General features: G+C 46.3%; 1 protein-coding gene and 1 non-coding gene across 2 annotated transcripts in view; one reads left to right on the top strand and one right to left on the bottom strand.

The window, feature by feature from the left end:
* Positions 1-27,170, top strand: part of LOC126176525 (uncharacterized) — a 188,570-nt gene that overhangs the window by 81,452 nt on the left and 79,948 nt on the right. The gene's annotated exons all lie outside the window — the stretch shown is intronic.
* Positions 24,110-24,181, bottom strand: Trnaa-cgc (transfer RNA alanine (anticodon CGC)). Its single transcript has one exon. It is a non-coding gene; the product is annotated as a tRNA-Ala (tRNA).

Below are 27,170 nucleotides of genomic sequence, written 5' to 3'. Positions count from 1 at the left end.
ACGTCGACGAGCACGTAAAGCGTCTCTACATGCTGCGGTCCACCAGGGGACCGGCACGCGACGTGGAGAAGAAGTAGGGTGAGGGATGGAATATTCAGCAGCAGCGAGAATGACTTCCGTGAGGTGTGCGACCTGACGATCGCAGCTTGTGAAGGTTTGATCCTGAAAGGTCGCCCTGGAAGTGAAGAGCCCCCAGTCTGCCTTGGAGATGGTCCAACTAGAGGAGCACGGAGAGGGAGTATGCTGCAGGAGATGGACAACACACGGGAAGTGGTCGCTCGAATATGTATCAGCAAGTGCATACCACTCAAACCGGCGTGCAAGTTGGGGAGTACATATAGAGAGGTCTAAATGGGAATAGGTATGAGATGTGTCCGAAAGAAAAGTAGGGGCGCCAGTATTAAGGCAGACAAGATTGAGCTGGTTGAAAAGGTCTGCTAACAAGGAGCCCCTCGGGCAGGAGGCTGGAGAACCCCAAAGGGGATGGTGGGCATTGAAGTCTCCAGTTAACAAAAACGGTGCAGGTAGCTGAGCAATAAGTTGCATCATGTCTGCCCTGGTAACGGCAGATGACGAGGGAGTGTAAATGGTACAAAAGGAAAACGTAAAAGTGGGGAGAGTAATGCGGATGGCGACTGCCTGCAGGCCGGTGTGCAATGTGATGGGATCGTAGTAAATATCATCCCGGACCAGCAACATAACCCCTCCATGAGCTGGGATTCCTACCATAGGGGGTAGGTCAAAACGCACAGAGGTGTAGTGTGCCAAGGCAATGTGATCGCATGGGCGTAGCTTCGTTTCCTGGAGGGCTACGACGAGCGGACGATGCAAGCGGAGCAGCAACTTCAAATCCTCTCGGTTGGAGCGAATGCTGCGAATATTCCAGTGAATAAGTGCCATCGTAAGAAAAGGAAGATGAGAGAAGGGGTCACCTCGAAGGCCGCTTAGGGCCTGGCTTCGAGCGAGCACTGCCGCCGCTATCAGTAGGCGGACAGTCATCGTCCATGGGGTCTATAGGGTCATCGGCCATCTCGGGAGGATGGCCGGGAGGGGGAGCTTCCTCCGCCGGTGAACGGCCAGATGTACGGCTACCGGCGGTGCGGCCAGGCGAAACGGATGACGGCCTGGGGCAGCAACCGCTGGGTGGCGCAGGAGAAGAGATGCGCCGTGGCGGAGAAGGAGAACTGTGCTTCCTATGCGCCTTTTTGGAAGGACGTTTGGTGGAAGTACCGGTCGAAGGCTGGGAGGTCGAGGGACGGAGGAAGTCTGCACGGGACGGTTCCTTCTTGAAGGACCGTGCATCTGACTTCGGGGTCTTCGACTTAGCAGAAGCTGAGGAAGTGGCTGGTGTCTGTGGTGTGATGGGAGGAAGAGGAGACGTCGACCGCGCGATCTTAGCACTGGCCGAACGGACGACCGTGGTGCTGAAGGTCAGATCGCATGTCTGGGTTGCGACCTCCCGGGTAGTCCGAGGAGAGGCGAGGACAGTTCTATATTTCCCCGCTGGGAGCAGCGTGGGCTTCCTACTAGCCAATAGCTTGCGAGCAGCCGAGGTGGACACTTTCTCTTTGACACGAATTTCTTGGATGCAACGTTCGTCCTTATAGACAGGACAGTCGCGGGAGGATGCGGCATGGTCACCCTGACAGTTCACACAATGAGGAGACGGAGGTGGACAGTCACCCTCATGGGCATCCCTGCCACAAGTGACACATTTAGCCGCATTGGAACAAGACTGTCGAGTGTGATTGAAACGCTGACACTGGTAGCAGCGCGTAGGTGTCGGGACATAGGGGCGAACAGAAATAACCTCGTAGCCCGCCTTGATGCGCGATGGCAGCTTAACACTATCGAAGGTCAAGAAGAGTGTCCGGGTCGGTACAAGGTCGTTGTTGACCTTTTTCATGACCCGATGGACAGCCGTCACGCCCTGCTCAGCGAGGAAAGATTGAAGCTCCTCGTCAGTCAATCCGTCGAGGGAGCTAGTATACACTACACCACGAGACGAATTCAAAGTACGGTGGGCCTCCACCCGGACAGGGAACGTGTACAGGAGGGTGGCCCGAAGCAGTTTTTGTGCCTGAAAGGCACTCTCAGTTTCTAGTAATAAGGTGCCGTTACGCAACCTGGTACAAGATTTGACAGATCCGGCTATGGCATCAACGCCCTTCTGAATAACAAAAGGGTTGACAGAGGAAAAATCCTTTCCGTCCTCAGTGCGAGAAACTACGAGGAACTGTGGGGCAGGCGGTAGTACTTTTGTCACTGTTGGCTGGTCACGTTTCCGTTTTTGGGTCGAAGTCGAAAGCGATGGAGTAGAATCCATTGCGGAGGAATCCCCCATGATTGCCAGCGTCTCCGATGGCGCGCTCCTTCCTTGTGGGGACCCTCTCAGAGGGCACTCCCGCCTTAGGTGAATGTTTACACCTCAGGTCACACCTCCCGAGAAACAGACGGAGGGACCAATCGGCATGGTCAGAAGGTATCAGCTCAGGCAATCACCCCTCCCCGGGCCTGGCCTTTACCAGGGGGTACGCGCGTGCCTTACATGTCTACCCAGGGCGGGGACTTACGCGTTACCCCGTCACCGGCTACGCGTGCGAACGCGTGGGTCGGCCTTCAGACACGCACAGGGAGGAAGGAAGAAGAGGAAAAAGAAGAGAGAGAGGGAGAAAGAGGACAGACTGTCTCAAACGCCGAGGCGGAGACCAGAGAAGGCAAGGAGAAGAAGGCAATGAGAAGAAGGCAATGAAAAGAAGGCAATGAGAAGAAGGCAATGAGAAGAAGGCAATGAAAAGAAGGCAATGAAAAGAAGGCAATGAAAAGAAGGCAATGAAAAGAAGGCAATGAAAAGAAGGCAATGAAAAGAAGGCAATGAAAAGAAGGCAATGAAAAGAAGGCAATGAAAAGAAGGCAATGAAAAGAAGGCAATGAAAAGAAGGCAATGAAAAGAAGGCAATGAAAAGAAGGCAATGAAAAGAAGGCAATGAAAAGAAGGCAATGAAAAGAAGGCAATGAAAAGAAGGCAATGAAAAGAAGGCAATGAAAAGAAGGCAATGAAAAGAAGGCAATGAAAAGAAGGCAATGAAAAGAAGGCAATGAAAAGAAGGCAATGAAAAGAAGGCAATGAAAAGAAGGCAATGAAAAGAAGGCAATGAAAAGAAGGCAATGAAAAGAAGGCAATGAAAAGAAGGCAATGAAAAGAAGGCAATGAAAAGAAGGCAATGAAAAGAAGGCAATGAAAAGAAGGCAATGAAAAGAAGGCAATGAAAAGAAGGCAATGAAAAGAAGGCAATGAAAAGAAGGCAATGAAAAGAAGGCAATGAAAAGAAGGCAATGAAAAGAAGGCAATGAAAAGAAGGCAATGAAAAGAAGGCAATGAAAAGAAGGCAATGAAAAGAAGGCAATGAAAAGAAGGCAATGAAAAGAAGGCAATGAAAAGAAGGCAATGAAAAGAAGGCAATGAAAAGAAGGCAATGAAAAGAAGGCAATGAAAAGAAGGCAATGAAAAGAAGGCAATGAAAAGAAGGCAATGAAAAGAAGGCAATGAAAAGAAGGCAATGAAAAGAAGGCAATGAAAAGAAGGCAATGAAAAGAAGGCAATGAAAAGAAGGCAATGAAAAGAAGGCAATGAAAAGAAGGCAATGAAAAGAAGGCAATGAAAAGAAGGCAATGAAAAGAAGGCAATGAAAAGAAGGCAATGAAAAGAAGGCAATGAAAAGAAGGCAATGAAAAGAAGGCAATGAAAAGAAGGCAATGAAAAGAAGGCAATGAAAAGAAGGCAATGAAAAGAAGGCAATGAAAAGAAGGCAATGAAAAGAAGGCAATGAAAAGAAGGCAATGAAAAGAAGGCAATGAAAAGAAGGCAATGAAAAGAAGGCAATGAAAAGAAGGCAATGAAAAGAAGGCAATGAAAAGAAGGCAATGAAAAGAAGGCAATGAAAAGAAGGCAATGAAAAGAAGGCAATGAAAAGAAGGCAATGAAAAGAAGGCAATGAAAAGAAGGCAATGAAAAGAAGGCAATGAAAAGAAGGCAATGAAAAGAAGGCAATGAAAAGAAGGCAATGAAAAGAAGGCAATGAAAAGAAGGCAATGAAAAGAAGGCAATGAAAAGAAGGCAATGAAAAGAAGGCAATGAAAAGAAGGCAATGAAAAGAAGGCAATGAAAAGAAGGCAATGAAAAGAAGGCAATGAAAAGAAGGCAATGAAAAGAAGGCAATGAAAAGAAGGCAATGAAAAGAAGGCAATGAAAAGAAGGCAATGAAAAGAAGGCAATGAAAAGAAGGCAATGAAAAGAAGGCAATGAAAAGAAGGCAATGAAAAGAAGGCAATGAAAAGAAGGCAATGAAAAGAAGGCAATGAAAAGAAGGCAATGAAAAGAAGGCAATGAAAAGAAGGCAATGAAAAGAAGGCAATGAAAAGAAGGCAATGAAAAGAAGGCAATGAAAAGAAGGCAATGAAAAGAAGGCAATGAAAAGAAGGCAATGAAAAGAAGGCAATGAAAAGAAGGCAATGAGAAAAAGGCAATGAAAAGAAGGCAATGAGAAAAAGGCAATGAAAAGAAGGCAATGAGAAAAAGGCAATGAGAAAAAGGCAATGAGAAAAAGGCAATGAGAAGGCAAGGAGAAAAAGGCAATGAGAAGGCAAGGAGAAAAAGGCAATGAGAAGGCAAGGAGAAAAAGGCAATGAGAAGGCAAGGAGAAAAAGGCAATGAGAAGGCAAGGAGAAAAAGGCAATGAGAAGGCAAGGAGAAAAAGGCAATGAGAAGGCAAGGAGAAAAAGGCAATGAGAAGGCAAGGAGAAAAAGGCAATGAGAAGGCAAGGAGAAAAAGGCAATGAGAAGGCAAGGAGAAAAAGGCAATGAGAAGGCAAGGAGAAAAAGGCAATGAGAAGGCAAGGAGAAGTCAAGGGAAAGAGTAAGGAAGACAGTGAGGTGGAGAAGAGCAAAGAAAGGGACCAACAAAAGGAAGGAAGAAACGAGAAGTTTAAAACCAAAAAGACCACGATTATAGCTCGTGAAACCGTCCGTCTCGGGACGCAGGCGCTAACTACCCCCGTGAGGGGGATGGACTCCTTTTAGTCGCCTCTTACGACAGGCAGGAATACCGCGGGCCTATTCTAATCCCCGGACCCGTAGGGGGGAGAGACGAATGGAAAAACTAGTAGAAGCCGACCTCGGGGAAGATCAGTTTGGATTCCGTAGAAATATTTGAACACGTGAGGCAATACTGACCTTACGACTTATCTTAGAAGAAAGATTAAGGAAAGGCAAACCTACGTTTCTAGCATTTGTAGACTTAGAGAAAGCTTTTGACAATGTTGACTGGAATACTCTCTTTCAAATTCTCAAGGTGGCAGGGGAAAATACAGGGAGCGAAAGGCTATTTACAATTTGTACAGAAACCAGATGGCAGTTATAAGAGTCGAGGGACATCAAAGGGAAGCAGTGGTTGGGAAGGGAGTGAGCCAGGGTTGTAGCCTCTCCCCGATGTTATTCAATCTGTATATTCAGCAAGCAGTAAAGGAAACAAAAGAAAAGTTCGGAGTAGGTATTGAAAGCAATGGAGAAGAAATAAAAACTTTGCGGTTCGCCGATGACATTGTAATTCTATCAGAGACAGCAAAGGACTTGGAAGAGCAGTTGAACGGAATGGACAGTGTCTTGAAAGGAGGATTTACGATGAACATCAACAAAAGCAAAACGAGGATAATGGAATGTAGTCGACTGAAGTCTGGTGATGCTGAGGGAATTACACTAGGAAATGAGGCACTTAACGTAGTAAAGGAGTTTTGCTATTTGGGGAGCAAACTAACTGATGATGGTCGAAGTAGAGAAGATATAAAATGTAGACTGGCAATGGCAAGGAAAGCGTTCCTGAAGAAGAGAAATTTCTTAAAATCGAGTATAGATTTAAGTGTCAGGAAGTCGTTTCTGAAATTATTTGTATGGAGTGTAGCCATGTATGGAAGTGAAACATTGACGATAAATAGTTTGGACAAGAAGAGAATAGAAGCTTTCGAAATGTGGTGCTACAGAAGAACGCTGAATATTAGATGGGTAGATCACATGACTAATGATGAAGTATTGAATAGAATTTGGGAGGAGTATGTGGCACAACTGTAAAAAAAGAAGGGACCGGTTAGTAGGAGATGTTCTGAGGCATCAAGGGATCACAAATTTAGAATTGGAGGGCAGCTTGGAGGGTAAAAATCATAGAGGGAGACCAAGAGATGAATACACTAAGCAGATTCAGAAGGATATGGGTTGCGGTAAGTACTGGGAGATGAAGCTTGCACAGGATAGAGTAGCATGGAGAGCTGCATCAAACCAGTCTCCGGACTGAATACCACAACAACAACAACAACAACAACAACAACAACAACAACATGCTGGTCTAGGTGTTCGAACCGTACGAGTCTTTGAACTTCCCTTTGATTTTTATTTTGTTATGGTTTTAGGGCGCAAAACTGCTACGGTCATTAGCGCCCGGTCGATGACTTAGGAAACAGTAAAAAAACGAAAACGGAAACTAGCAGCAATGGGAACGAAAGTCATAAAATTGGAGAAACTAAAAGCAGAAGGAAGGCTTAAAAATTCACTACAGAAGGGGGTTGGTTGTCCCAAAAAAACTTCAAATGGCTGACGACATTTCACTGGCACGAATTAACTCTAGAACGCGATCGGCCGATCGCGTGTCATCTGCTAAAATTGACGATATATCAGGCGACAGCTGTAGACAGGCGCGTAACGGAGTAAAATAGGGGCACTCAATTAAAAGGTGTCTTACCGTCCACAACTGAGAGCAGTGGGGACAGAGTGGAGCAGGATCGCCGCTTAAAAGATGTCTATGGCTAAAAAGACAGTGCCCTATCCGGAGTCTAGTTAAAATTACCTCCTCCCGACGACGCGTTCGGGAGGAAGAGGTCCAAGTACAAGGAAGAGTTTTCACGTACCGCAATTTATTTTGGGGAAGTGTCGACCAGTGCGCGTGCCATAAATGAACAACACGACGACATAAAACGCGCCGTAGATCGGCGACGGGAATCGATGGAATAGCTGGCCGAAGAAGACTGCAGCCTTGGCTGCAATATCGGCCGCCTCATTTCCGCAGATACCAACGTGTCCAGGGAGCCAGAGGAACGCCACCGAGACGCCCACCAGGTGGAGCAAGCGCAGACAGTCCTGAATCCGGTGGACCAGAGAGGGTGCACAGGGTAAAGAGCTTGGAGACTGAGGAGAGAGCTGAGAGAATCGGTGCAGGTAACGTACTGTATCCGCTGATGGCGGCGGATGTAGAGGACAGCCTGGAGAACAGCGTAAAGCTCAGCAGTATACACCGAACACTGGTCGGGAAGCCGAAAGTGATTTGGGGTGTCGCCAACAACATAGGCACTCCCTACACCTAATGATGTTTTCGAGCCATCGGTGTAAATAAATGTGGCTTCCGTCATTTGTGCACATAGAGCAGCAAATGCCCGACGATAAACAAGTGAAGGGGTACCATCCTTGGGAAATCGACAAAGGTCACGGAGCAGGCAGATCCGGGGATGGAGCCAAGGCGGTGCTGTACCCCAAGTTGTCAAGAAGGTTGTAGGAAAGCGGAAGGAAAGAGAATGGAGCAGTTGACGGAAACGGACTCCCGGTGGTAGTAGGGAGGAGGGGCGGCCTGCAGACCCTACATCAAAGGAGGCGTCGAAAAATATGTCATGGGCTGGATTAGCAGGCATGGAAGACAGATGGCTGGCATAACGGCTCAGAAGGACTGCTCGCCGATTGGACAGCGGAGGTTCAGCAGTCTCAGCATAAAGGCTTTCCACAGGGCTAGTGTAAAAAGCTCCAGACACTAAACGTAATCCACGGTGGTGGATAGAGCCGAGACGCCGAAGAATAGACGGCCGAGCAGAGGAGTAGACTATGCTTCCATAGTCCAATTTCGAGCGCACTAAGGCGCGATAGAGGCGGAGAAGGACCACTCGGTCCGCTCCCCAGGAGGTACCATTCAGGACACGGAGGGTGTTGAGGGATCGCAGACAGCGAGCCGAAAGATACGAAATGGGGGAGGACCAGCATAGTTTTCTGTCAAACATAAGACCCAAGAATTTAGCGACGTCCGAAAACGGAAGGTTGACAGGTCCTAGATGTAAGGAGGGTGGAAGAAACTCCTTACGTCCCAAAAATTAACACAAACGGTCTTACTGGGAGAAAAACGGAAGCCGGTTTCGATGCTCCAAGAGTGGAGGCGATCGAGACACCCTTGAAGACGTCGTTCAAGAAGGCTGGTCCGTTGAGAGCTGTAGTAGATCGCAAAATCGTCCAAAGAGGGAGCCCGAGACATCAGGAAGGAGACAATCCATAATTGGATTGATGGCAATGGCAAACAGTACAACACTCAGCACGGAGCCCTGGGGTACCCCGTTTTCTTGGGAGAAAGTACGGGAGAGAGTAGTGTTCACCCGCACCCTAAATGTGCGCTCTGCCATAAATTCGCGAAGAAAATGGGGCAGCCGACCTCGAAAGCCCCAACACAACAGTGTGCGGAGGATACCTGTCCTCCAACAGGTATCGTATGCTCTCTCCAGATCAAAAAATATCGCTACTGTTTGGCGTTTCCGGAGAAAATTATTCATGATATAAGTGGAGAGAGCAACAAGATGGTCAACGGCAGAACGATGCTTTCGGAATCCGCATTGGGCAGGTGTTAAAAGACTGCGGGACTCCAGCCACCACGCTAGACGGTAATTCACCATACACTCCAAAACCTTACAGACACTACTCGTGAGAGAAATGGGGCGATAGCTAGAGGGGAGATGTTTGTCCTTTCCAGGTTTCGGAACGGGAACGACGATAGCTTCCCGCCATCGTCTGGGAAAAGTACTGTCGGTCCAAATTCGATTATAAAGGCGAAGGAGGTAACGCAGACTATGGGTTGATAAATGCAGCAACATTTGGACGTCGATACCATCCGGTCCTGGGGCGGAGGAGCGAGAAGAGAGTGCATGTTGGAGTTCCCGCATGGAGAAAACAGTATTGTAGCTTTCGCGATTTTGAGAGGAGAAAGCAAGAGGTCGCACTTCCGCTGCACGTTTCTTCGGGAGAAACGCTGGCGGGTAATTTGAAGAGCTCGAAATCTCAGCAAAGTGCTGACCCAATGAGTTAGAAACTGCGACGAGTTCCACTAATGTATCATGCGCGACAGTGAGCCCAGAGACCGGGGAGAAACTAGGCGCGCGCCTGAGAACTGTCGAAGCCGACTCCCAACTTCCGAGGAGGGAGTGAAGGTGTTAAATGAGCTAATAAAGAATTTCCAGCTTGCCTTCTTGCTATCGCGGATGACACGACGGCATCGCGCACGGAACTGCTTATAGCGGATACAGTTGGCCAAAGTAGGATGGTGACGGAAAATGCGAAGAGCATGTCGCCGCTCACGTATTGCGTCACAGCATGCCTCGTTCCACCAAGGAACTGGCGGGCGCCGGGGCAATTCGGAGGTGCGTGGTATTGAACGTTCCGCAGCTGTAAGGATAACGTCGGTAACGTGCGTGACCTCATCGTCAACGCTGGGAAAGTGACGGTCATCGAATGTCGCTAGAGACGAAAAAAGTGTCCAATCGGCTTGGGCAAACTTCCAGCGTCTCGGACGCATATATGGCAGTTGAGGCTGCAGTCTAAGGACACATGGAACGTGGTCACTGGAGTGTGTGTCATCAAGGGCGAACCATTCGAAGCGCCGAGCCAGCGGAACAGTACCGACCGTAAGGTCCAAATGAGATAAATGTGTCGTGGAGGCAGACAAAAATGTAGGGACCCCAGTGTTGAGGCAAACTAGATCCGCTTGGTGGAAGACGTCTAGCAATAGTGAGCCACGTGGACAAGGATGTGGAGATCCCCAAAGCGGGTGGTGGGCATTGAAGTCCCCAACCAGCAAATAGGGGGGTGGAAGCAGACCAAGAAGATGAAGGAGATCAGCTCGTGCCATTGGTGTGGACGATGGAATGTATACAGTACAAAGAGAGAACATGTATCCGGAAAGGGAAAGACGGACGGCGACAGCTTGGAAGGAAGTGTTTAAGGGGATTGGGTAATAATGGAGAGTATCATGGAGAAGAATCATGAGTCCTCCATGGGCTGGAGTGCCTTCAACAGAGGGGAGGTCATATCGGACAGACTGAAAATGAGGGAGAACAAAGCGGTCATGGGGACGCAGCATTGTTTCCTGAAGACAGAAGATGACCGGCGAGTAGGATCTTAACAGGATCGACAATTCATCCCCATTGGCTCGAATGCCGCGGATATTCCAGTGGATAATGGACATGGGGTGAACAGAAAATGGAGGAATGTGACCAAAGTTGCTGTCAACTCAAAGACTGCTCGGAGCTAGCGACCGACAGCATGGGATGGCATTCAGCCGAAGGCAGAAGATCCTGATCCATAGGTTGGTCAGGAGCAGCTCCTGCCACCAGCGATCGGCCGGTTGACCGGCCACCAGCAGTGCGCCTCGGCGACACGGAAGACGGCCGAGGGCGATTTCCGCCAGGTGGTGCTGTAGATGGGACACGCCTTGGCGGAGAAGGAGAGGAACTGGGTTTCTTTGTAGCCTTCTTGTAAGTATGATGTTTAGATGAAGAAGGAATCGATGGTTGGGAAGTTGCGGTACGTAAAAACTCTTCACGAGTATGCTCTTTTTTGGAAGGCTTGGTGTCTGACTTTTGGGCTCGAGATTTAGCAGAACCCGATGAAGGGTGAGCCATAGAGTGGGCAGGCGAAAGTGGTGAGGTTGAACGGGCGATCTTTGCGCTGGCCGATCCGACGACCATGGCACTAAAGGTGAGGTCGCAAGTCTGCGTGGCCGCCTCCTTTGTTGGCCGAGGAGAAGCAAGGACAGTGCTGTATTTTCCTGTCTAAGGCACGGTGGGCTGTCGACTGGCGAATATTTTTCGAGCAGCGAAGGTCGACACCTTTTCCTTCACTCTTATTTCCTGGATGAGCTTTTAGTCCTTAAAAACGGGGCAATCTCGAGAGGAAGCAGCGTCGTCACCCATACAGTTGATGCAGCGAGGGGATGGAGGTGGGCAAGCACCCTCATGGGCATCCTTGCCACACGTAACACATTTGGCCGGATTGGAACAGGACTGGCTGGTGTGATTGAACCGCTGACACCGATAGCAACGCGTAGGGTTTGGGACATAAGGGCGAACGGAAATTATCTCATAGCCTGCTTTGATTTTCGATGGGAGTTGAACTTTGTCAAATGTCAAGAAGACAGTGCGGTTTGGAATGATGTTCGTGTCAACCCTTTTCATAACTCTATGAACAGCCGTTACGCCCTACTCAGACAGGTAGTGCTGAGTTTCTTCGTCAGACAATCCATCGAGGGAGCGTGTATAAACGACTCCGCGCGAGGAATTTAAGGTACGGTGCGGTTCCACCCGGACAGGGAAGGTGTGGAGCAGAGAAGTACGCAGCAATTTTTGTGCCTGGAGGGCACTGTGTGTTTCTAACAACAGGGTGCCATTCCGTAATCTGGAACAAGACTTTACAGGACCTGCAATTACGTCTACACCTTTCTGAATAATGAAAGGGTTGACCATGGAGAAGTCGTGACCTTCGTCAGACCGAGAAACAACAAAGAACTGTGGCAACGATGGAAGAACTGTCTGTGGCCGAGACTCAGTGAACATACGTTTGTGAGCAGACATAGTGGAAGGTGAGGAAACCATTGCAGAAGAATCCCCCATGATTACCAGCGTCTCCGATGGCGCGCTCCTCCCTTGTGGGGGCCCTCACTGAGGGCACTCCCGCCTTAGGTGATTGTTCACACCTCAGGTCACACCTCCCGACAAACGGACGGAGGGACCAATCGGCACTTTCGGAAGGTATCAGCTCAGGTAATCACCCCTCCCTGGGCCTGGCCGTTACCAGGGGGTACGTACGTGTCCTACCTGTCTACCCGGGGCGGGGAATTACGCGTTACCCCTTCACCGGCTACGCATGGAAGTGTGTGGGTCGGCCTTCATACACGCACAGGGAGGAAGAAAGGGAAAGGGAAAGGAAAGAAGAGGGGGTCTCAAACGCCACAGCGGAGAAAAGTGCAGTGAGAAGCGGGAAGGAAAAGAGAAGGACAGAGGAAGGACGAAGTCTTGCAAGTATAGAAAGCAAGGAATTTGTAACAGTATAGAGCGTCCGTCTCCGGACGTAGGCACAAACCATACTCCCAGAGGGGGAGAAAGGGAAGGAAAGAGCCAGAGGTGAGGGGGGGGGGCGAAGATGAGGGAGGGGGAAGGATGAGGAAAGGGAAGGTATGCAGCCCGGAAAGGAAGGAGGGCCACATTAGCTCGGGGTCCCGTGCTCGCTACGCACGTGTCCACAAAAGAGGTGTGAACCCCCTGGGGGAACTTCCCTTTGAGATAACATGTGATAAGATAAATGCTGTTATTTCTCTATACGGGAAAGTATTGAGTAATATTGCCGAACGGTGGTCTGCTGCATACATTTCCCTGTTTTGAATGGTGTGCGCCAATTAAAAGTCGAATTCAAAAGCACACTCCGTAATTTATGAACGCCTGCGGCTATAGAGCTGTTGTGATGTACGATGAACAACCGAAAACGTGTGCTGTCTGCAACTTAGCAGGCCACGTTCGTGCAGAATGTCTTCAAAGGCGAATGGCGCAACTGCCTGCCGGCGATGCCGCTAGACCTTCTGCTATGTCAACACAGCCCGTGACGTACGTAGCCGTGGCGCGCGGTCTTGCAAGTGGTCCTTCGCCCCCCGAAGTTACTACGAATAAAGATCCAGAAGCAACAGACACACCGACCGACTCAGGTGTAACATCTGAAGAAAACGAATCCCCCTCCTAAAAAGTATCTGCTCCTGCCCGTTGTCACTGTGGAATGGATACGGACGCGACCTCAGTCGCCTCGAGTAGTGCTCCTCTGCATCCTGAAGGTTCTTAGCAGATGTCAAAAGCCTACCAGGTGCAACTAAAAGGGACTTGCCACGATTTGCTTCCAGCGGTGCTATTCCGCATCCTGAAGCTTGTTTAGAAACTGAAACAGCCCCTAGGGAGCAATGAAAACAGACCTGTCATCAGCCACTTCGAGTAGTGTTACTTCGCAACCTGAGGCTTCTTTAGGTACTGATCAAAGTCAACTAAGAGGCGCCTCTCCCAAGAAATCTAAAAAAACGGAGGATCACGCGCCAAGTTGCAGATCAGACTGCACCACAACTGCGTGAACAGGCGATGCAAATAGGGGGCAAAATACGCCAGTCTGCATCTGGGAACTCGAAATGCACTCAGCGGTCATCTAAAGAAGACACATTGGTCCTGGAAAATGTCTCAGATTCTGTCAGTTTGCATATGGATGACGCAGCAATTTCCCAAATCGATAATAGAGGTCACCAGAATAAACCTGCATATAGTGAAACACTAAATGACGAACCGATGAGAGATCTGTCTACTCCGTGGGCAGACGATTTCGACGAAACTACAGTGGAGGAAGCAATTATGGACACCTCAGGAACCGTTACAGTCGCCACAATGGCCACAAAACAGGAAGACATCATTATGAATGGCACCTCCGCGACAGATACTGCCCCAGACAGAGAGATTCCCTCCCAAGTCATGAATATTTCTAAATTTAACAGTGTACTGACTTTTGTCCATATGTATATCAGTTCAGATTTCTTAATGGTTTTTAGAAGTGACTTCTTGTTAGAGTTTTTCCTAATGTACTTCCGATTTGGTGAACGTAGTTCCGTTGCAGGCCTTTACGATCGCTACGCTGAATATCAACAAAATATGTAGCGTCTTTAATTTACAAAATTTAAAAGATTTTGTATATGCAACTGATGTGGACATACTGTTTTCACAAGAAGTAACAAACATCAAACTTGACTTCATTCAAGGGTATAATGCCATAGTCAATCCTAGAATCGGATGTGAATTGGGTACTGCATTAATTTTCAATGAGGGCATCAGAATTAAAGACATAGAAAAACTGCCCGACGCCTGAGGTATTGCCGGCACCTTTCATAACACCAGGATCATTAATGTCTATGCCCCATCTGGTTCTACCAATCGGCGCCAAAGAGCACAGTTTTTTAAGGAAGGAATTGTTCCTTTGTTTGGTGTACGCTGCAACCATACCATCCTTGGAGGCGACTGTAACCACTATCCTTGGAGGCAACTATAACAGTGTCATACATGCCGAAGACCCAACTCCGAACTTCAAAAATCGCCAGAACTTGAACGGATCCTAACCGACGTCTATTCAACTGATTCGTGGGAGCAAAAGCATGGAGCGGCATCCGGCTTTACCCACCTAACTACTCATTCTCGCCCAATCTGAAACACCGCATCCTGCAGTCTGAAGTTCGACCAACCGTTTTCTCAGACCACGCTGCATATATATGCACATTAAATATGGAACGACAAGGAACCTGTCGATATAAAAGGCTGTGGAAACTTAATGTTTCAACTTTAAAGACCCTGCCTCCCACGAAGCCTTTCTCACCACGTGGAGAGCCTGCCAGACCAAACCCGCCTCCTACAACTCGACTCTGGATTGGTGGCTCAAATGCACCAAACCTCAGATCCGTAGATGTTTCATCAACTACTCCCGGGAGAAGAGCTTTTAGCATAAACGATACAATATTACTTTCACTATCTCCGATAACTCTACCTGCAAGGTGCCTCAGCTATTGGGAACCATGAAAGAATTAAAGTCCAGGCAAAAATACTGACATTACGGCGACAACAGCTTGAAGGTTATCAATTAAGGTCAGAGCAGAGACTATGGCACAAAAAGAAGCAACTTCGGTATATCAAAATTAATTGGACACAATTTAAAAGAAGGAGTGGCCGAAACTGCCGCCTCGCCTTCGCGCTCGCGGGATACCACTGATGACATCATGTCAGAAGCACCCACGCCGTCCGACAGCACACCTACTGAGACAACAACTCGGCTCACTGCGATACAGGGTACGAATCCACCAGTTCGTGAGACAGTAGGCACTGTTCCCGTAACAGACTGGGCAGACGTAAATGAAAAGAATGAAGCAGATTTAGAGATGGAGAAGGATCAAACACCCTCGACCGGCTCAACGCCCCCTTTCTCAGCAGTCGACAGAAGCAAAGTCAACGTGGCTATAGGTACTCAGACGACCGAAACGGATAGCGCCTCAAACTGCGAGCTGTATGACTAATCCTAGACTTTTCTCCTTCCGCACCAAACATCTATGACCACTTCGCAGGCCTACAAGACCCTGACTCTCAACAAGATACGCAGTGGACTGTATCTTAAAACTTACATCTGTTATACGCGGCAGACATAGACGTCTCAATGCTCCAGGAAGTGACTGATACTAATTTAGACCACATCGCCGGATATAACGCTTTCACGAACCCAGGCAACGGACTAGAACTTGGAACTGCCATACTGTTAAAAGAAGGGATCATTGTAAATGGTGAGGAAAAATTTGTGACCGGCAGGGATAGCAGTAACAGTCAATAACATCAGGTTAATTAATATTTACGCAACTTCCGGGTCCAGTAATGGTCAACGCTGTTCTGAATTTTTTCGCCACGCTTTTCGGAACCAAGTACAGTGATCTCATTTTTGGTGGTGATTTTAATTATGTGCTTCGTCCAATAGACCGAACTCCACATTTTAATCGGTGTGTCGAACTAGAGCATATCATTTAAGATCTCCGCGGCAGGTTTTACGCATGTTACAAGCCATTCCGCTAGCAGATTAGATAGAATTTATATATCGCGTCATTTGAGGTCCCACCTGCTACACACTGAAATATGGCCTCCTTTATTTTGTGACCATGCTGCCTATATCTATACCGTCAGCATGAAGAAACAGGAAACATGCGATATTGAACTTCCATAATACTCGACTCCGGTATATCTGCAAGATCCTGTTTGTCGAGAAGCTTTACTGTCAATTCCTACAACTTCGCGATAGATTGTTGGCTCAAATGTGCCAAACCTCAAATCAGGGAAACGTTGATGACGTACTCCCATGAAAAAAGTCAGTGATACAAATGGACGATGGATTTTACTTTCAGTGTCTTCGGGAGTTGTACAAATTTGACACGGGCGTTATCGGCAATTCTGCACAGATGAAAAGAATTCAAGCAAAAATTTTATCGGTGAAACGGTTATCTGTTGGAAGGCTTTAAAATTCGAATACGAGTTCCCAAGACGATGCAGGCAGAAGAGGCGGCCATGTATCATAAGTTACGTGAAAGTAAAAGAGGCAGTAGGAAAATATTGACAGAACTCCGAATCAGCACCGGAGTAATACTTACCAGATAAAGTGAAATTATGAGTGCGATTCAAGAGTATTATCAAGAACTAGTGTCTACTAAAGTAACGGATGGTACCGTGCAGATTTTATGACAAATTTATCAAGGAGACTCGGCCCTACAGAGGCGAATCAGCTGATTATGGAGGTGACAGAAGAATAATTGTAAGACATTATCCTGCGGAGTCCGAAGAATAAGTCTCCTGGTTGCGACGGAATACCTGCAGAGGTGTATCAAATCTTCTGGCCGCAAATAAAATCTAAACTACTAGCAATATGCAATGAATTACTGAACCAAAATAACGACATTCCACAGGAATTTCGACAAGGAATTGTAGTCTTACTGCCAAAACCCCGTGCAGTAAAACCCTCAAAAACGTGAGACCTCTCACGTTGCTAAATAGTGTTTTTAAACTGTTCGCTCGTATTCTCAGCAAACGGCTTAAAACAGTCATGACCACAATCACTGGGCAGCATCAGACGAGTGTCGGTAGAGATAGGTCTATTTACCACATTATCACGGACTACAGAGATGTAGTAGTCGTAGCGGAGGCTTGCAAATTAAAATGCGCCCTCTTAATGATTAACTTCGAAAAATATTTCGACAGGGTGAGCCATAGGTTCCTTTTCCGCATCATGCAGGAAATGGGCTTTCCGCATCAGTTCATCAAAGTCATCGAAAATATGTTTAACAATAGTACGTCACGAATTCAAATTAATGGTCACCTCAGTGGTGCTATTGATATTGCGTGTTCGGTGAGCACTCTACGCTGACGGCAAAGTTGCAAGGTTTGGAAATCAATGGCCAGAAGATTGTGTGCCGCGTGTACGCAGATGAGGTTGGCTTTCTCGTCGTGAAGGCGCACGAAGTGGGGTCCTCATTTTAAGTAATTCAACGAGGCGGCATCTGGAGCGAAAGTGAAATGGGAAAAATCACGACTAATGAATGTCGGAAGGGGACTGGGTCCACCACACCATGCACGATCACAGGAAATTTCCAGTCTGAAGTGTTTAGGAAATGAGTTTAGGAGGAAGATGCCGACTACAATTGCTGTTAATTATAGAGCTTTACTTAACAAGATTAGGGCATGCGTACAATTGCATAGCATGAGGAAACTGAAAGCTCTATAAAAAGTCGAACTAGTCAACACCTATATCATCTCGAAAATAAACTATGTAGCTAAAGTGTTGCCTCTTCCCAGTGGCATTGCACATAGAATTCTGTCCGCCCTTGGCCATTCTGTGTCCAGAGGCACTGTTTTCAAAGTTAAATATGATTCGTTGACGCTCCCCACGCGGAACAGTGGGTTAAACCTTGTAAGAGGTCCGAGCAGATGTAATTTCCATGTATTGCTCATGCTCTGCCTGCGATATGCAAGGTATAAGAGAATCGCTGACCAGAGAGCAGTGTTGACTGAGTAGGAACTGTGTAGCTGTAGCAGTAGCAGTAGCAGTAAGTTGTTGCTAGTGGCTAGTCTGCAGTCTGCTCTGGTCTGGTCTGGTATGGTATGGTATGGTGTGGTGTGGTGTATCATGTTGGCTGGCCGGTCGCGGTGCAGCGATGCCGGAGCCTGAGTATTATTGTATAAGGTAAAAAGCAAGGTCGCGCATATCTAGTAATGTTATCTGAACTCCCATGTAAATGTTTTAAAAATGTCCTAATGATAATCTGTCATATAAAGTAATTTTTTAACAAGCATTCATTTCAATTTAAAGAATTTACTAATTTCTCCAATCCATGATCATTCCGATTGTTGCAAAAGAAATATCAGTTGCTTCCTTTCATAAATGCCGGGAAAATTTATTGTAAGAGCAGATATATTCGGCAATTTTATTGAGGAAAGAATTTTTCCTTTTTTATTCAGAATGATCTTACAGGGCAATGACGCAGCACTGCTGTCGTCCAAAATTTACCAGGTTAAATTCACAGTGAATTATTGAAAAATCATAAGTGGGCGACAATTTAATTGAGAGGTTAGTTACATTGTTTTATTACCAGGTTACTGAATTTATTTTTTATTACCAGGTTTAGGAATTTCTGTTTCCAGCTTACATTAAATCAGAAAAGAATTTTGTGGGTACATTAAATGGGAAAGAAATTGTGTGGAGGTTAAATGTGAATGAATTTATGTAGGGAGGCTATAAATGGGAACCAATTTTGTTCTGAGGTTACACTAACATTAGAATCATTATCATTATTTATTTAATTTTTTATTTTTTGTGGGGAGGTTACAACCTCACAGACGTATATAAAAAGGCACAGGCGCTGTATCTCAGCAGCATGTATAAGCTGTGGAAAAACTCTCTACACAGTTTCGCTGCTCATCTTCTCAACGAAATCTCACCATCGGACCTAAGCCCCCCAATTGATGTCCACCATATTACAAACGACCTTTATATTGGCTAAGAGTTCTCGGGCTTCCAGCCGGATGGCGGTGTCTTCGAACTGCGACGTTTCGACGAGTGACATACTCATCATCTTCTGGGGAAGTGCCGAGACTTTGCGGATGCCGGTCCCTTTATACCTGCGGTGTGTCCCCCACCACCTGGCCGCGGGAGGCTGGGTCCAGAGGAGCCGGCGGGCGTGGTGGAGGGGGAAGCGGGTGCGCCGTTCGTGTCTCCGTCAGAGCATTCTGGAAGCCCGAGAACTCTTCGCCAGCTGTATACACCAGGAAAGCATACATTCACATTTACGACCTTTACATTTACGATACTTCCTGCTGGAATATAGTTATGCTCGGACAGGAATTCCGGCGAAGGACATAATGGTGGTGGGGCTACTTTATCAGACCTTGATCAAGTCCAAACCCCGGAATGATATCTAAGACAAATATAAAGCTCACAGTTGGAGGGTTATTTGGGACAACATTTATGATCATAATTTACCATCTCACGTTCGAGCGTCTTGGTATACCACAGTGAGTCGAAAAATAGCCACCAATGCCAGGCTGCATTCCATTCAGCTGGCCGATTCACCCCTCTGCCACACTTCCAATATGCAAGATAGCGAAGAACATCGATCTGTTTGTGAGCAAGTGCGTGATGTTTGGGCGGTCATTCGAAAGTTGTTGGCAAGCATAACGCCAGCTTATTTCCTCACTCCAGAGGTTGTCCCTTACCCTCAGACCAAACGACATGCAGTTTACTGGCTCAAAGGTCACACAGGTTGCTACCTTTTCAATGTGGACGAAAACAGTAAAGAAGTCTTTCTTATATACTTACTGATACAGCACCAAAGACTGCAAAATTATCCTTAGAGTTTTGTGTACTCTGCAAACTTTTGAAGTAAAGCGACTGTTGCACAACCACTATAGGACGGAATCGTCATGTAAAATGAACGTTATCTTATCCACTTGAACTGCCGAGACAAAATAGAAAGATTACATTCATCTACTTCTGACTTGGTGGATTACACCTTTGTTTCGGAAGCAAGAAGTGAAGCCCAAAGAAGACAGTGAGGGGAAGAATAATTAAAAAGTACGTCACGTCGATGTCTCTACAAGATACGATATTATAAAAACGTCTGTTTGGAGCTTTTTAAAAAAATCATTGGCAGATGCCACGCTGAGGAACGCGGTTCGTAGATACTCGATTCTCACCGAAAATACGATGGGAGAGAAACAAAGATAGAAGTGTTTTATTTTATTTTTATTTTATAAATTAATTATTTTCTTCTTTTTTGTGGAGCAAGAAGCAATTATGAACTACAAAGTGCACGGTCTTAATGGATCTCATATACATATGAATTATTCATTATATTCATTTACACTGTTAAGAGATGTAAATGTGCATGTGAAGGAAACGTTTCTGTTATTATGATCCTGGCGGATGAGTCACGCCGAAGCAGTTTTTCGTTACGAAGAAGAGGTAGGGCGATGTGGTGGCAGTTCAGGAGAGAGGCATTGTAGACAGGCCTCAGATAGCCTAACCCCTGCCCACTTTGCCTCCGCCTGCCTGTTACCACAGCACTTCTGCACAAAAAAGAGCCTAGGATGCCTGGCTTTCTAGTAAAAAAACACGAACATAATAATAGAAAGAAAAAATGGATAAGGCATCGGTCTCCTAAACCGGGGATTGTGCGTTCGTGTCCCACCAGAGTTACACAAAAAGGTGCCTAGGATACCTTGCTTTCACACAGGAGGACCGGGAACAAAAAAAAAAAAAAAAAAAGAAAAATGAGTAAGGCGTCGGACTTCGGATGCGACGATTGCAGGTTCGAATCCTGTCGAAAACAAAAAACAAAAGTGGTTAAGGCGTCTGACTTTAAATCAGTTTCCCTCTGGGAGCGTAGGTTCGAGTCCTGCCGACTGCGAAAATTTTCTCGCTCTCAAAAGACAGACGTTCAGCTGCATCCTAACGGTTACGTCATTACCAAACAAGTGGGTCGCCAGCAATGTGCAGCGTTATATGGCTCCAGAGAGCACCGCTACAGGGGAAAAAAGTTGGTAGAGGAAAAAAAAAACGTCGTAGAGCATTGGAAAGAAAGATTGTCGGTATGCCTCTGTGTGGGCTCTAACCCTCATGGTCTCTGCGCGAAATATACGTAGGAGGGAGAAATATACTGCTTGACTCCTCGGTGAAGGTATGTTCTCGAAACATCAACAGAAGCCCGTACCGAGCTATTGAGCGTCTCTCTTGCAGAGTCTTCCACTGGAGTCTATCATCTCCGTAACGCTTTCGCAATAACTAAATGACCGTGTAATGAAGCGCGCTGCTCTCCGTTGGTTCTTCTCTATCTCTTCTATCAGCCCTATCTGGTACGGATCCCACACTGTTGAGCAGTATTCAAGCAGTGACCGAACAAGTGTACTGTAACCTACTTCCTATGTTTTCGGACCACATTTCCTTAGGATTCTTCCAATGGATCTCAGTCGGGCATCTGCTTTACCGACAATTTTATATGGTCATTCCATTTTAAATCACACCTAATACCTACTCCCAGATAATTTATGGAATTAACTGCTTCCACTTGCTGACCTGTTATATTGTAGTTAAATGATAACCCTCCTCTATCTCAGTACAATTTTACATTGTTACAACCTCTCTATATACTACACCATCATCCGCAAAAAGCCTCAGTGAACTTCCGAAGTTATCCACGAGGTCATTTATATTAATTGTGAATAGCAGCGGTCCTACGACACTTATCTACGGCACACCTCAAATCACGCTTACTTCGTAAGACTTCTCTCTATTGAGAATGACATGCTGCGTTTTGTTATCTAGGATCTCTTCAATCCAATCATACAATTGGTCTGATAGTCCATATGCTCTTTGTTCATTAAACGACTGTGGGGTACTGTATCAAATACTTTGCGGAAGTCAAGAAACACGGCATCTACCTGGGAACCCGTGTCTATGGCTCTCTGAGTCTCGTGGACGAATAGCGCAAGCTGGGTTTCAATCGGTCGTCTTTTTCGAAACCCATACTGATTCCTACAGAGCAGATTTCTAGTCTCCACAAAAGTCATTATACTCAAACATAATACGTGTTCAAAAATTCTACAACTGATCGACGTTAGAGATATAGGTCTATAGTTCTGCACATCTGTTCCACGTCCATTCTTGAAAAAGGGGATGACCTGTGCCCTTTTCCAATCCTTTGGAACGCTACGCTCTTCTAGAGACCTACGGTACACCGCTGCAAGAAGGGAGCAAGTTCCTTCGCGTACTCTGTGTAAAATCGAACTGTTATCCCATCAGGTCCAGCGGCCTTTCCTCTTTCGAGCGATTTTAATTGTTTCTCTATCCCTCTGTCGTCTGTTTCGATATCTACCATTTTGTCATCTGTGCGACAATCTAGAGAAGGAACTACAGTGCAGTCTTCCTCTGAGAAACAGCTTTGGAAAAAGACATTTAATATTTCGGCCTGTAGTCTGTCATCCCCTGTTTCAGTACCATTTTCGTCACAGAGTGTCTGGACATTTTGTTTTGATCCACCTACCGCTTTGACACAAGACCAAAATTTCTTAGGATTTTCTGCCAAGTCACTACACAGAACTTTACTCTCAAATTCCTTTAACACCTCTCGCATAGCCCTCCTCACACTACATTTCGCTTCGTGTAATTTTTGTTTGTCTCCAAGGCCTTGGGTATGTTTACGTTTGCTGTGAAGTTCCCTTTGCTTCCGCAGCAGTTTTCTAACTCGGTTGTTGTACCACGGTGGCTCATTTCCATCTCTTACGATCTTGCTTGGCACATACTCAACTAATGCATATTATACAATGGTTTGAACTTTGTCCACTGATCCTCAACACCATCTGTACTTGAGACAAAACTATTTTGTTGAGCCGTCAGGTACTCTGTAATCTGTTTTTTGTCACTTTTGCTAAACAGAAAAATCTTCCTACCTTTTTTAATATTTCTATTTACGGCTGAAATCATCGATGCCGTAACCGCTTTATGATCGCTGATTCCCTGTTCTGCGTTAACTGTTTCAAATAGTTCGGGTCTGTTTGTCACCAGAAGGTCTAATATGTTATCGCCACGAGTCTGTTCTCTGTTTAACTGCTCAAGGTAATTTTCAGATAAAGCACTTAAAAAAATTTCAATGGGTTCTTTGTCCCTGCCACCCGTTATGAACGTTTGTGTCTCCCAGTCTATATTTGGTAAATTAAAATCTTCACCCAGAACTATAACGCGGTCGGGAAAACTACTCAAAATATTTTCCAAATTTTTCTTCAGGTGTTCTGCCACTACAGCTGCTGAGCCCGGGGACCTATAGAGAGATCCAATTACCATATTTGAGCCTGCTTTAACCGTGACCTTCACTCAAATTATTTCACATTTCAGATCTCCGTCAATTTCCTTCGATACTATTGCACTTTTTATCCCTATAAAAACGCCTCCCCCGTCACTGTCCAGCCTGTCTCTGCGGTATACATTCCAATCTGAGTTTAGAATTTCATTACTGTTCACATCCGGTTTCAGCCAATTTTCCGTCCCTAGTACTGTGTGGGCAATGTGACCGTTTATTAATGAGAGCAGTTCTGGGACCTTTTCATACACGCTCCTGCAGTTTACTATTACCACATTAATATTGTGATTCCCTATTGTGTTTTGCCTACTGCTACCTTGTCGCGTCTCAGGGGGCGTCTTGTCGGGCCTAGGGAGGGAATTCTCTAACCTAAAAAACCCAAATGTGCACTCCACACGTACTCCGCTACTCTTTTAGCCGCTTCCTGCATGTAGTGCACGCCTGACCAATTCAGGGGGACCCTACATTTCTCCACACGACAGCGGAGGTCGAGAAATTTGCACCCCAGATCTCCGCAGAATCGTCTGAGCCTCTGGTTTAAGCCTTCCACTCGGCTCCAAGAGAACGACACTACAAATAATTAGCTAAGATTCCACACCGCGAGCGAGGCATTCCGGCTTCACCAACTCCGCCAACCGCCTGTATGAGCTGAGGATAACCTCTGAACCCGGACGGCAGGAGACATTGGTGCCGACATGAGCAACAATTTGCAGTCGGGTGCACCCAGTGATCACTATCGCCGCCGGCAGGGCCTCCTCCACATCTCGGATGATACCCCCCGGGGCGAAGTCACCCGCGTAACATTGGAGCTCACAATCCCCGGTGCCCCCTTCATTTTTCAGTAACTCGAAAAAAAAAGACGATTGTCGGTATGAGTTGTACATACATGTTTGAGATGCACTTCGCACGCCATAGCGAAGTCTTTGTACTAACATTTAGATGAGGGGATCGCAGCCCAGGGTCTTGCAGGTCATCGTCCTCCCGCTATGAGGTCGAACTGTACGAAGTTTTCATGTACCGCTGCATGGAGAAACAAAAATTGGAGGAGCTGGGATTTGAACCCAAGACTTTCTGCATGCGAAGCAGACACTCTACCACTGAGTTACACCCCCGCCAGATCAAGTACATATGGGACGAGTCTCTCGTGCAGCCTACTGTCATTATTTCTTAGGTTTGAACGGTACAGTAAGGAACCTATTCATGATAAGACCTAAGCAGCGTCGACTCCGTGGCGCAACGGTAGCGCGCCTGACTCCAGATCGGAAGGTTGCGTATTCAAATCACGTCGGGGTCACAATGAAATCTTAGTTTACGATAGCCATCGGCGAGTATGTCAATTTAATCAGATTCCAAACGATTACAGAGAATGGACGACCACAACCTGCTTCAAAAAGGCTACTAGTGCAATTTTGGCACTTTGGCACTACAGTGAAGGCGCCGACTCGCACTTACTCCACGCGCTAGTATTTTTGTTATTTATATATCGTTTAACGCTACTGTCTAACTGAGAGATAATGATTACGCAATGTTTTGCTCGATTAGACGTCTTTAGCCAGGCAGAGTATAATATTTTTTTTTTAAGTTATGGGAATAGAAAAATTGTGAAAGTGGTTATAGCTTTCCAATAAGATGTTACTGGATACGAAGCCATTGTGAACATAGGCGATGATTGTGGAACAGCGATCCTGTACAAAGCTGGCATTCAGTGTGAATGAGACACCTTGCTTGAAACTGGGCGCGGTATGACGGCAAAACTGAATGGGTTGCTTTTAGTAAATATCTGTGCCCCAACTGGGTCTGACGGTTGACGCGACAGACTCTAGTTTTATAGAGAAACCATAGTACGACTATTCACTAACGTCAGACGTAATAAACTTTTAGGCGGGGATTTTAACTGTGTTTCGCCGCGAGGATCAGTGCCCGAATTTTAATTATTGTGAAGAATTAAAAGTTTTTACGGATGGTTTCGGTCTGATAGATACCTGGACCCATATTCGTCCACGGGCTCAGGCGTCAATGTACACGTGCAATGCCTCAGCTAGTCGACTAGACAGAATATATGCTACCAAAGGATTCCTGCACAATGAAATTAACTGTGAGATATGGCCTGTAAATTTTTCTGATCACTGTGGATTCCATATAACAGTCAACTATACTAAGCAAACAACCTTTATGGGACGCGGTGTATGGCAGTTAAATCTCTCCCTCCTCGACACGTCAAAATGCAACACTCCATCATAAGCACTTGGGACAAGTGTATGCGCAATCAAGCGAGATACGCAGGGCGTTTAGTTTGGTGGACCGAATTCGTAAAGCCAGAATTAAAGAAATGTATGATCCAATATGCCCGGGACAAAGTATACTGGAGGAAGCGCACATTAGAGTTTTACTTCTCATGCTTGCGCCAGTTTCATAGTGATCCCGCACGGATCATCAGCCAAAACCTTAGAATAAAACGTACTGAAGGCAAAATTACAACTTTGGTGCGACGGTCACTGGACAGTCCTAAAGTAAGAGCGCGGACTGAGAAAGCTTTTTCTGCGTAATATCAGTCCGTCTTCCATACTGTCAGGGAAGCTAAACGTGGAAGGCAGAAGCTACTCCAAAATCTTCAACACGACCGAGGTCAGGAGTACAACACACAGAACGACATCAAAAATCATGTGTTGTAACATACTACACGAATCTTTATGCGGAGCCGGAAATCGACTCATCAATGGAAGAAGTCTCCCTTTGGCATGACAGTTACTGCTGACGACAATGTTGACCTTCTGGCAAATATCACTAATGAAGAACTCAAGGCTGTCGTAACAGGATCGTACCGCCACAAAGCGGCAGGATTAGACGGGTCTCCCCGTAGAATTTAATACACGCTTCTGGGCCCTTATTGGTGATGAATTAACAACTATGTATAATGAATTTCTGCAAGGTCACCCCTTTCCAATAGAATTCACTCAAGGCTTGGTCGTATTGATTCCAGAAAAAGTGCACAGCCGCTCTTTGCACGATTTTCGACCGATTACATTGCTGAACGCTGATTTTAAAATCCTGACTCGCTTATTAAATCATAGGCAGAAACCCATTCTCACGAAAGTTATTGGGCCGTACCAGACGAGCTTCGGCACAGGTCGATCCATGACGAATGTTTTATATGCCTACAGGGACGTGTTACATTTAACTTGGATCTGTAAATGTCTACTTGGGATTATGGTTTTAGATTTCGGAAAGGCCTTTGATAGCATTAGCCGCAAGTTTTTAACAAACGTCATGCACAAAATGGGGTTCCATCATCAGTTCCTTCAGCTTTTACAAAAATGCATCGTTGGAACAACGTCTAGAATATAAAGGTTATTGTTTTATGGGCACACGAGTGGTGAGCTGACCATTCTGTTCGCCAAAGGCTGCCCTCTCTCGATGTCGTCGTTTGCCATCGCGGTTGAGCCGCTACTGTTTAATCTGCATGCACAACTCGCCGGCCCCACGGCCTTTAATGTCAAAACAGTTTGCCATGCTTATGCTGATGACATTAACGTCATTGTAAATACGACAGATGATATTTAAACAGTGCGCCGCCTGACCACAATGTACACGCATTCCTCCGGTACGTTGATAAATGAACACAAATCTAAAATTATTCCTCTCGGTCCAATTGATGAATATATGGTATCATATTGGTTGCAACGTGTTGACAAGATTAAGCAACTTGGAATGACTCTGCTGCCGGACCCGCGTGAGACGACCAAGACGAACTGGCAACTTATACTCAACACAGTTCGAGCAACGCTCTAGGAACATAAGACTAGATCTCTCAACCGTCTCCAACGAGCTCAGTTTATAAATGTTTTTGTTCTTAGTAAAATCTATCACATCGCCGCCGTGTTGCCAGTACCAGATGACATCGCTCACAAGCTGCTCGTTGCCATCTATTGGTTTGTCTGGAGAGGCAATATCTTCAAAACTCCACTTCAAACGTTAACACTGGCTCGCCACGCAGCCGGGTTAGGCATCAAGAATGTACGCCCACAGTGTCTTCAGCAATGGAACGTTAAAAATACTTAGCAGCAATCACACTGGAATATCTAAGAGTCTCTTCACCTCCTT

Source organism: Schistocerca cancellata, chromosome 3 (genome assembly GCF_023864275.1).
Source record: "Schistocerca cancellata isolate TAMUIC-IGC-003103 chromosome 3, iqSchCanc2.1, whole genome shotgun sequence".
Lineage (NCBI taxonomy): Eukaryota > Metazoa > Arthropoda > Insecta > Orthoptera > Acrididae > Schistocerca > Schistocerca cancellata.
This window is presented reverse-complemented; position numbering and strand designations above follow the sequence as displayed.